The sequence below is a fragment of the Triticum dicoccoides genome, chromosome 7A, assembly GCF_002162155.2.
Source record: "Triticum dicoccoides isolate Atlit2015 ecotype Zavitan chromosome 7A, WEW_v2.0, whole genome shotgun sequence".
Taxonomy (NCBI): Eukaryota; Viridiplantae; Streptophyta; class Magnoliopsida; order Poales; family Poaceae; genus Triticum; species Triticum dicoccoides.
In genome coordinates this window covers 42,459,794-42,467,511 of record NC_041392.1, presented here as the reverse complement: position 1 = coordinate 42,467,511, position 7,718 = coordinate 42,459,794, and the positions used below count along the sequence as shown (strand labels likewise).

At 40.9% G+C, this 7,718-nt stretch overlaps 1 long non-coding RNA gene across 1 annotated transcript; it reads right to left on the bottom strand.

The window, feature by feature from the left end:
• Nucleotides 1-2,373: 2,373 nt before the first annotated feature.
• LOC119328968 lies at nucleotides 2,374-2,971 on the bottom strand. The gene is made up of 3 exons (XR_005159249.1): nucleotides 2,827-2,971; nucleotides 2,611-2,717; nucleotides 2,374-2,517 (listed from the first exon to the last, which is right to left on the bottom strand). It is a non-coding gene; the product is annotated as an uncharacterized LOC119328968 (long non-coding RNA).
• Nucleotides 2,972-7,718: the final 4,747 nt, after the last annotated feature.

Below are 7,718 nucleotides of genomic sequence, written 5' to 3'. Positions count from 1 at the left end.
GGGGGGGGGTCCACATTGAAAGGTTTCGATGGAATCAACAAGTACACAAACCAAATGCACCCACATACCCTTCCTAGCCTTTGGAGCATCCTTCTGTAGTGCCTAGTTCTACCAAGTGGAGGTTTAGCCGTAATACTACTTCGCTTGTAGTACTACGTGTACTACCACCACTCTTTCTGTATTGCAAAATATTGGTGGAGTACCTCTTTAGCGCGGTGCCGCAAAAGCAGAATCGCTAGACACCGATACAGACCCGTCCATCCGACCACATGTTATAAACACCCATATGCATTTCAAACGTGCAAGCCTGACGATTTTCACTTAAAATTGGATAAACTTCGACATACTACAACTACTAGTAGAAGGCCCGTGCGTTGCCACGGGCTTTTAATTTTTTTTACCGTGTGCATATATAAACATAATGCATATCAAGTTTTACGTGTAAACATAATTGAAATCCATATCACACAAAATATTCTTCGATACAAAATGTAATTCGATAATGTATACATAGAAAGACACGCGATGCACAAAATAAAGAAAGTGGTACAGAAACATAGTACTCTTTATTGTGCACTATATTACACAAGGTAGATAGCACCCTACATGACTTTTATGCTTAAGACCAATCATCTCACGAAGCATTTCCATTGTTATTAACCATTAATTAAAGACAACAGATGGAACATTTTGTTACCTTTAAACAAATATTCCAAGATGCTGTAACCAGAACCTTAATACATTATGGAATTTCCTAACAAATATTACATAGACCCAAATATACAGCACAACATCCAATAAAAAATCATTATAACACACCATCTAACTTAAAAGTCTGGCATATGAAAATTTAGACCTCCGATAGAAAACGCTGAATTTCAGCAGGAAATATCAAATACATGCTTCCCTGTCCGATGTATAAATATGTGTAATTCTCAATTGATGCACTTCTGAAATCTTCTAACTCACATAACACCATAATTACAGTGATTGTGCAACATATTTTTTAGAAAGCATGCATAAGCCTTTGAGTATAAACACAACTTTCGGTAGGGAGTCAATAACACCCCTAGGTAGCCAAGCCTTTGAGTATAAACAAAAATGATTTCTCAAGCTTTCTTTTGCTTCATGGAGCTGTAATTATTGCTAACAGAAACAAAATAGAAATCACATGATAAAAAAGAAACAACGCAATAGGAGAAAATGAGGCATACTACGTGGCCATGTCGCTGACCTGGCCATCACAACCTCCGAGACCAAGGGGCGAGGAGGTGGCGGCATCAGCTCCAATGAACCTATGACACCAAAATGATTATGTTTGCCGTCCTCGATCATCGGCATCATCGACTCAGTGGTCGGTCCCCTTGTATCTTCTTCCCCATGGATCGGGATTGATTCGACATAGGATCAGAACAACAAACAAAATCAAAAGTCACAAAGAATTATAGCCTAATAATGCTCAGTCAGCCAAATTAAGAAATATCGGTAACACATGCATATCTATTAATGATATTAGTGAACAATGCAAAAAGCAAAGGATTCCATTTGTCGCAATTAGTACACACGACAACTACTTCATAAGTTCATATGACCAATCAGTTAGACCACATGGTTAAATTCATTCATAGATGAACAATAGATGAACAACTAACAAAAGTCGAGAAGGATCCTTACAAAAACAATGATTGGTCAGGAATTTGGAAGGAGGGAGGGTCTATTATTAACGCTAGTGAAGGCGCATGTCATGCCAACTCTACAAAGTTAATTCCATTTACAAAAATCACATTGGAAAAGTATTGTGCATTCATGTTCTAGTCTTAATATCCCTTAGGTAATCTTGTTTTCAGCTGAACGACGATCATGTCAAGCTAAACGAAGAGGACGCCGACAGGGCCACATTGTTCCCTGCCCACCACCGCCCACTTCCACACGCCACCATCCATGTTCACCGCCTGGATGCCGGCCCCAGCTCTCAAGGCCCTAGAACCGGTGCGCCCACGGGTCGCCGCGTTGGGTATGTACCCACCGCCACCGCGTTGGACCTTCTCGTCCTACAATGCAATAGCCATTGCCTTAGTTGTCTACATCAGACATCTGAAATGAAACAAAAGTCAAATGCTACTAATTAGACATAATACATCAAAATGTCAAACAGAGTCAACACTTTAATTATGCTTCATAGGATAAGAATCAAACATACATAGTTAAACCAAATACTTAACAAAGTGTCAACAACATTTCACAGATTTTTTTAGAATTTTTGAGCACTAACCTGGCTTGGCTCAATGCCAATGTGGTTCAGCATATCAATGCATAGATGTAGGAATCATCCTTGTACTCTGCACAAACAAGGGGAAAACATGAGCTTTCATGTTTCCGTGTATTATAGTTGAGCAGAAGCGATACATGGACAGTAGTATGAATGTACAACAGTGGGAAAGTTGAGGTTCCCTGGGCTGAATGTCGATGAAAGGTGCCTCCCATTTGCCCTTGTAGTCCAGGTTCCTAATTATCTGACTACACAAATATCCCATGTCAGAAGTTGCAATGCCAATGCACACTGCTGTTTGTCTACAATTTGACTATCTAATCTTACTCTAGCAGAAGTACCTTTTGCATCCATGGTCTCTTGCACCGGGGTACGTACCAAACTCCTAACTTCTTACAACTGATGATATTGTTAGGCGATGGAATTTGGAGTAACTTCTTGCTGACAACTGATGATATTGTTGGGCATTGAATTAATTGAACCACCCAAACTACTTTCAATCCTTTCTCGAAAGACAAATCAAGGAGACCATGAGATAGAAAAAGAGAGAAACTTACCATTAAGATAGAGGACAAGTCAGGCAGTCTTGCACATGGTGTTGGTAGGCAGCACCGCCGTGGTCGGGACAGTTCGCGCCCCAAATCCATATCCTCCATTTTTGCAAGATTCTGTACACCACATCTTTCTTACTAAAGTGGGAGAAACCATAAATCGACTATCAATCATCATTAAGTGTAGAATATGGTCATTAAAATCATTAAAATCATTGCACATCGCTTGCTTGATTCTCCTCTATTAAATTAGCATTCATCACGGTGCCTTCTAAAGACAAGGCATGACTGAAACACAAAGCACAACCCAAGCACATTGATTTATGTACCATACTCATTGTAAGAAATTAGAAGCTTCTGTAAGATGTGACACTGTTTACATGTTTGGAGTGAATTGCATCCTCGTACAAAGGATAGAAGAACTGAATGCTTATGTACTTATAAAATACAAAAGTGAAAAGGGTAATTAAATCATGTTGGGTTAAAAACCTTACGTTCCCATGGTTCTTTCTCAGATCAAAGAACTCAAAATATCAGCAGTGGATATTGGAGCCAGGAGAAGAAACGACGTGACCTTCACCCACATCCTTAATGGCCAGCCTCATCTCCATGCCCAGGACGATCTGAAGCCTCCCTCAATAATTCGACACCTGCACGATGACCGACCGTCAGATCACAACACTCGGCTTGGGCAACGAATTCGAGGGATTTCTAGACCAAGCGTTGAGAGTACCTAGGGGTCACCTTGGTTTTTGTACATGACAAAGAGGAGTGCGGGAGGCGAGCCCCAACCCATCGAGACCACGATGCCTTGAGAGAAAGCTAAGCGAGGCGATGGTGAAGCACGACATCATGGCGCACGTGCCCTACGTCTCAACGCTACAGTCGAGCGTCGCCATGTAGCCGCACAACAGCTTGCACTCCATGAGTTACATACTATTTTCGCTCACACGACGAACGCCATCCGCCCGTCACTGAGACCCATCCTCTCAACCCTGCTGCTCCACGATCACGCGACGCCGTGTTAGTTAATGCAGAAACATAGGAGGCGGGCATCGTAAGGTAAAAAGTCCGGTTTGGACGGGATGAAAGACGAACCAAAATAAAGCAAAATTGGACAGGGAAGGGGGTGGATGAGGAGGCGAACATACAACGAGGTCGGGGTGGCTGTGGCCGAAGCATGAGGCTCGGCCTCCTCGCCGATGACCAGATCCGCCGTCAGAGATGATGAGGTCATCAGCCCCGTGACCTGGATCCCGCCAACAGGGTGATGCAGAGGAGAGGTGCGGCGGCGTCCTACGGGTGAGGACGGCGGGGGAGGTGAGGGAGCAGCTGAGCGCGTGGTGCGGCTGCGTCCCTCGGGAAGACGAACGGCGAGCGGCCCGAGGCGGGAGGCGGCGAGGGGGAGAGAAGAGTCGTGCGGTGCGGGGTGAAAGCCCGACTCGCTCGGTTTGTAGCAGGGTATTGCTATAATCGAAACATTTCCTTTGATGTAATTTGACTACGTATGGAAAGATTAATCAGTGATTGACCGACTTATGGTAAGTTAATTAATTTAGATTTGATTTTTAAATATTGATTAGAGATTAACCGTGATTGATTCTCTCCCATAAAGACATTACTAAATAATTTGTGTCCACATGGAAAGTTCTGATCCGTTTGGCTTTCGGTACATGGGATGATGGAAGGAAAGACGAAAATAAACCGGACAAAAATAAACCAGACGAATAATAATAGTGGACGCAATCCTAGCAACTGCTCCATTAAGAATAGAGATAATGCCTCAGGATGAGGAGGTCACGATTAGGGTATGGCAAGAAGAACTTTTTTGGAAAACTTTGATTCTGGTGATAATTACCATATTCGAAATTTCCTTAGTTATAGCCTTACCATACATGGATTGATTTATTACTATAATTATCATATTTGAGATTTCTAAGTTTATAGCCTTACCATACGTGGATTAATTGTGATTGATTACCATAAATACATTGGGTATTGTCGGCCAGACGAGAAAGAGAAAAACCGGTGGAAGGGGGGTGGTGGGAGGTGGGACGAAGAAAAACCGGTTGAAAAAAAACCGGTTGAAAATAAACCGGTTGAAAGTGGGGGGACTATTCAACCAATTCGTCCATTAAAAGTAGAGAAATTGGACAAATTCAACTGAAAATTTAAAAACCTAGAAAAAACTAAGCGAGGTACCAAACGATAACCTCGTAAGCATGCCCAGCCTGGCCAGCGGGACCTCCATTGTCACCCACTCCATCGTTGTCCCCGTCAGAGTCATTGGCGCCATGGTCCATCCAGCGGCGGAACTGATAGGGGTCGCGATAGTCCTGATTGGCTGCCACCTAACGCTCGTTGCGCAACCGCTTGGCTTCCTCCACATTGCTTGCATATTGCCGCCGCCTCCATGGCTGTTTTTTTTGCTAACAGGACTTAAGCCTCTGCTAGCCCATACCTCAAATCTTTAGCAACTCAAAATTTTAAGAAGTTACTCCTCAAATTTCGCGAATATGGAAAAAAGTTGGCGACTTAAAAAAAGTTGGCGACTTAAAAAAAGTTTGCGACAATGAATTTGAAAAAAAGTTCGCAAACGATGAATTTAGAAAAAATGTTCGCACCTTTAAGAAAATGTTTGCGAACAATAAATTTTATTGGAAAAGAAAATATGTTCACGAATGATAAATTTGGAAATATGTTCACGAACAAAAAAAACGCGAATATGAGATAAGTGTTCGCAACTTTGAAAAGTATTCACAAACAATAAATTTGGAAATATGTTTGTGAACCACAAATATTGTTTGTGAATATGGAAAAAATGCCCGCGGCTTTAAAAAAAATGCTCGAACGATGAATTTGAGAAAATTTCGAGAACAATGAATTTGGAAAAAAAATTCAGACAATAAATTTTCAAAGAAAATAAAATATGTTCGCGAAGGATAAATTGGAAAATATGTTCAGGAACCACAAAAGATGTTCACGAATATGGAAAAATGTTCACAACTTTAAAAATATTGTTAACATTTTCAAATTTACAGGTCGTGACTTTAAATGTTGGTTCACAAACACATTTTCAAATTTATCATCCCCGTACATTTTTTAAAGCCGTGAACATTTTTTCGATATCCGTGGACATTTTCTGAAACCATGAATTTGAATTTATTTGGCTTATCATGCCCTGGAATTTATTTGCATATTTTTCGTCACCAGCCGTTACCTTGCGGGGGCCCCTGTCCGTCATGTCACGGGCAACGGTGCTAGCTGGCTGGTCAGGTGGGGTCAGATGGATTTTAGACCAGAATGACACATCTACTGCACTTTGATGACCTAAATGCCAATTTTCATAGTTTGATGACTTATATGATAACTTGAAATAGTTTAGAGGCCTACAATGCACTTCACCCATTATCTTAACATGCTATCATGCATACCCCACTAAATTTAATCCTCTTATCATGCAACTATGCCACTTCGCCATGTCATCGTCCATGGAAAATATCCACCCTAACAAGCCGGTGCATGCCCTAACAAGCCGGTGCATGCTGCTCATATTTAATTAATACTCCCTCCGTTCTTAAATATTTGTCTTTCTAGAGATTTCAATAAATGACTACAATACGGAGCAAAATAAGTGAATCTACACTCTAAAATATGTCTGTATACATCTGTATGTGGTAGTCCATTCGAAATCTCTAAAAAGACAAATATTTAGAAACGGAGGGAGTATTCCTAAATATAAGTCTTTTAGACATTTCAAATGGACTACAACATACGGATGTATGTAGACATATTTTAGAGTGTAGATTCACTTATTTTGTTCCGTATGTAGTCACTTGTTGGAATCTCTAGAAAGACTTATATTTAGGAACGGAGGAAGTATATAGTAATCCAATATAAAAAAATATATGTACTTTGGTTTCATTCTCATATTGCTAATACAAGTATTGTACTTTCCTACTGCAGGATCTCATAGAAACAACTGCATTCAATTCACACAACAACACGCAGTGTATCATCTTTGTAACAGTTTGGCCCCTGCGACTAAAAATTAAGCTCTTCTCTTCTCGTCTTGCTGTACCCAACTAGTATGAACTTGAACATAGCTTACATCCCTATCTGCCACAGGCCGTAGTTATGCTGAATGATGTGGTGCTACCGACTGTGTGACCATACTGCCATCAGAATTCGGAAGAGGAAAAAACATCACTGACAAATGCTGCCATCTGGTAATTAACAGCACATATTACAGTACCAGTTACACACTTAGTTGCCTGTGTGAGCCTCACAGACATTTCTTAAGCCTGAGTGGGTAATTGTCCCAATAGTAGGAAGAGAGGAGCAAATTCAGTTTGGTGAATTTTGTTTAGAAAACTTGCGAACGTTTCTTTTTCAGGAAACCCCTATCAAGTACGACGGATCTCAAACGAAAGAGTGAATTGCTAAAGAGAACACAGCAAGAACAACCAAATGACAGCAGCAAACATCTGAACTCAGGTGCTCAACTCACAGCAAGAACCACCAGATCGGTGTTGATATTAAAAGATGCTTCATCTAAGCGACGATTAAGCGGATAAGATGGCAACTATTACAAACCAATGCCACTGTATAATTGTTCACACAGGCTCTCAAGTTTAGAACCGCAAGTGCAGAACAGATAGGTTCCTCCTGTCCGGAGAATGAATCAAGTTTAGATAGCTGAAAGTCTGAAACACACGAGCTGCTGGGTTTTCAGGCGTTGTTCTGAATTCTCAACAATCTGTTGCTAAAACAAGACATTAATAAAAGACAAAGGATGCAGCTGATGTACAAAACCTGAAAACAGGTGTAATGTGTACAGTATAAACTAGCTTTCATGGAGAACTCCTTGATAACATCTGAATCTTGTTAACACATTA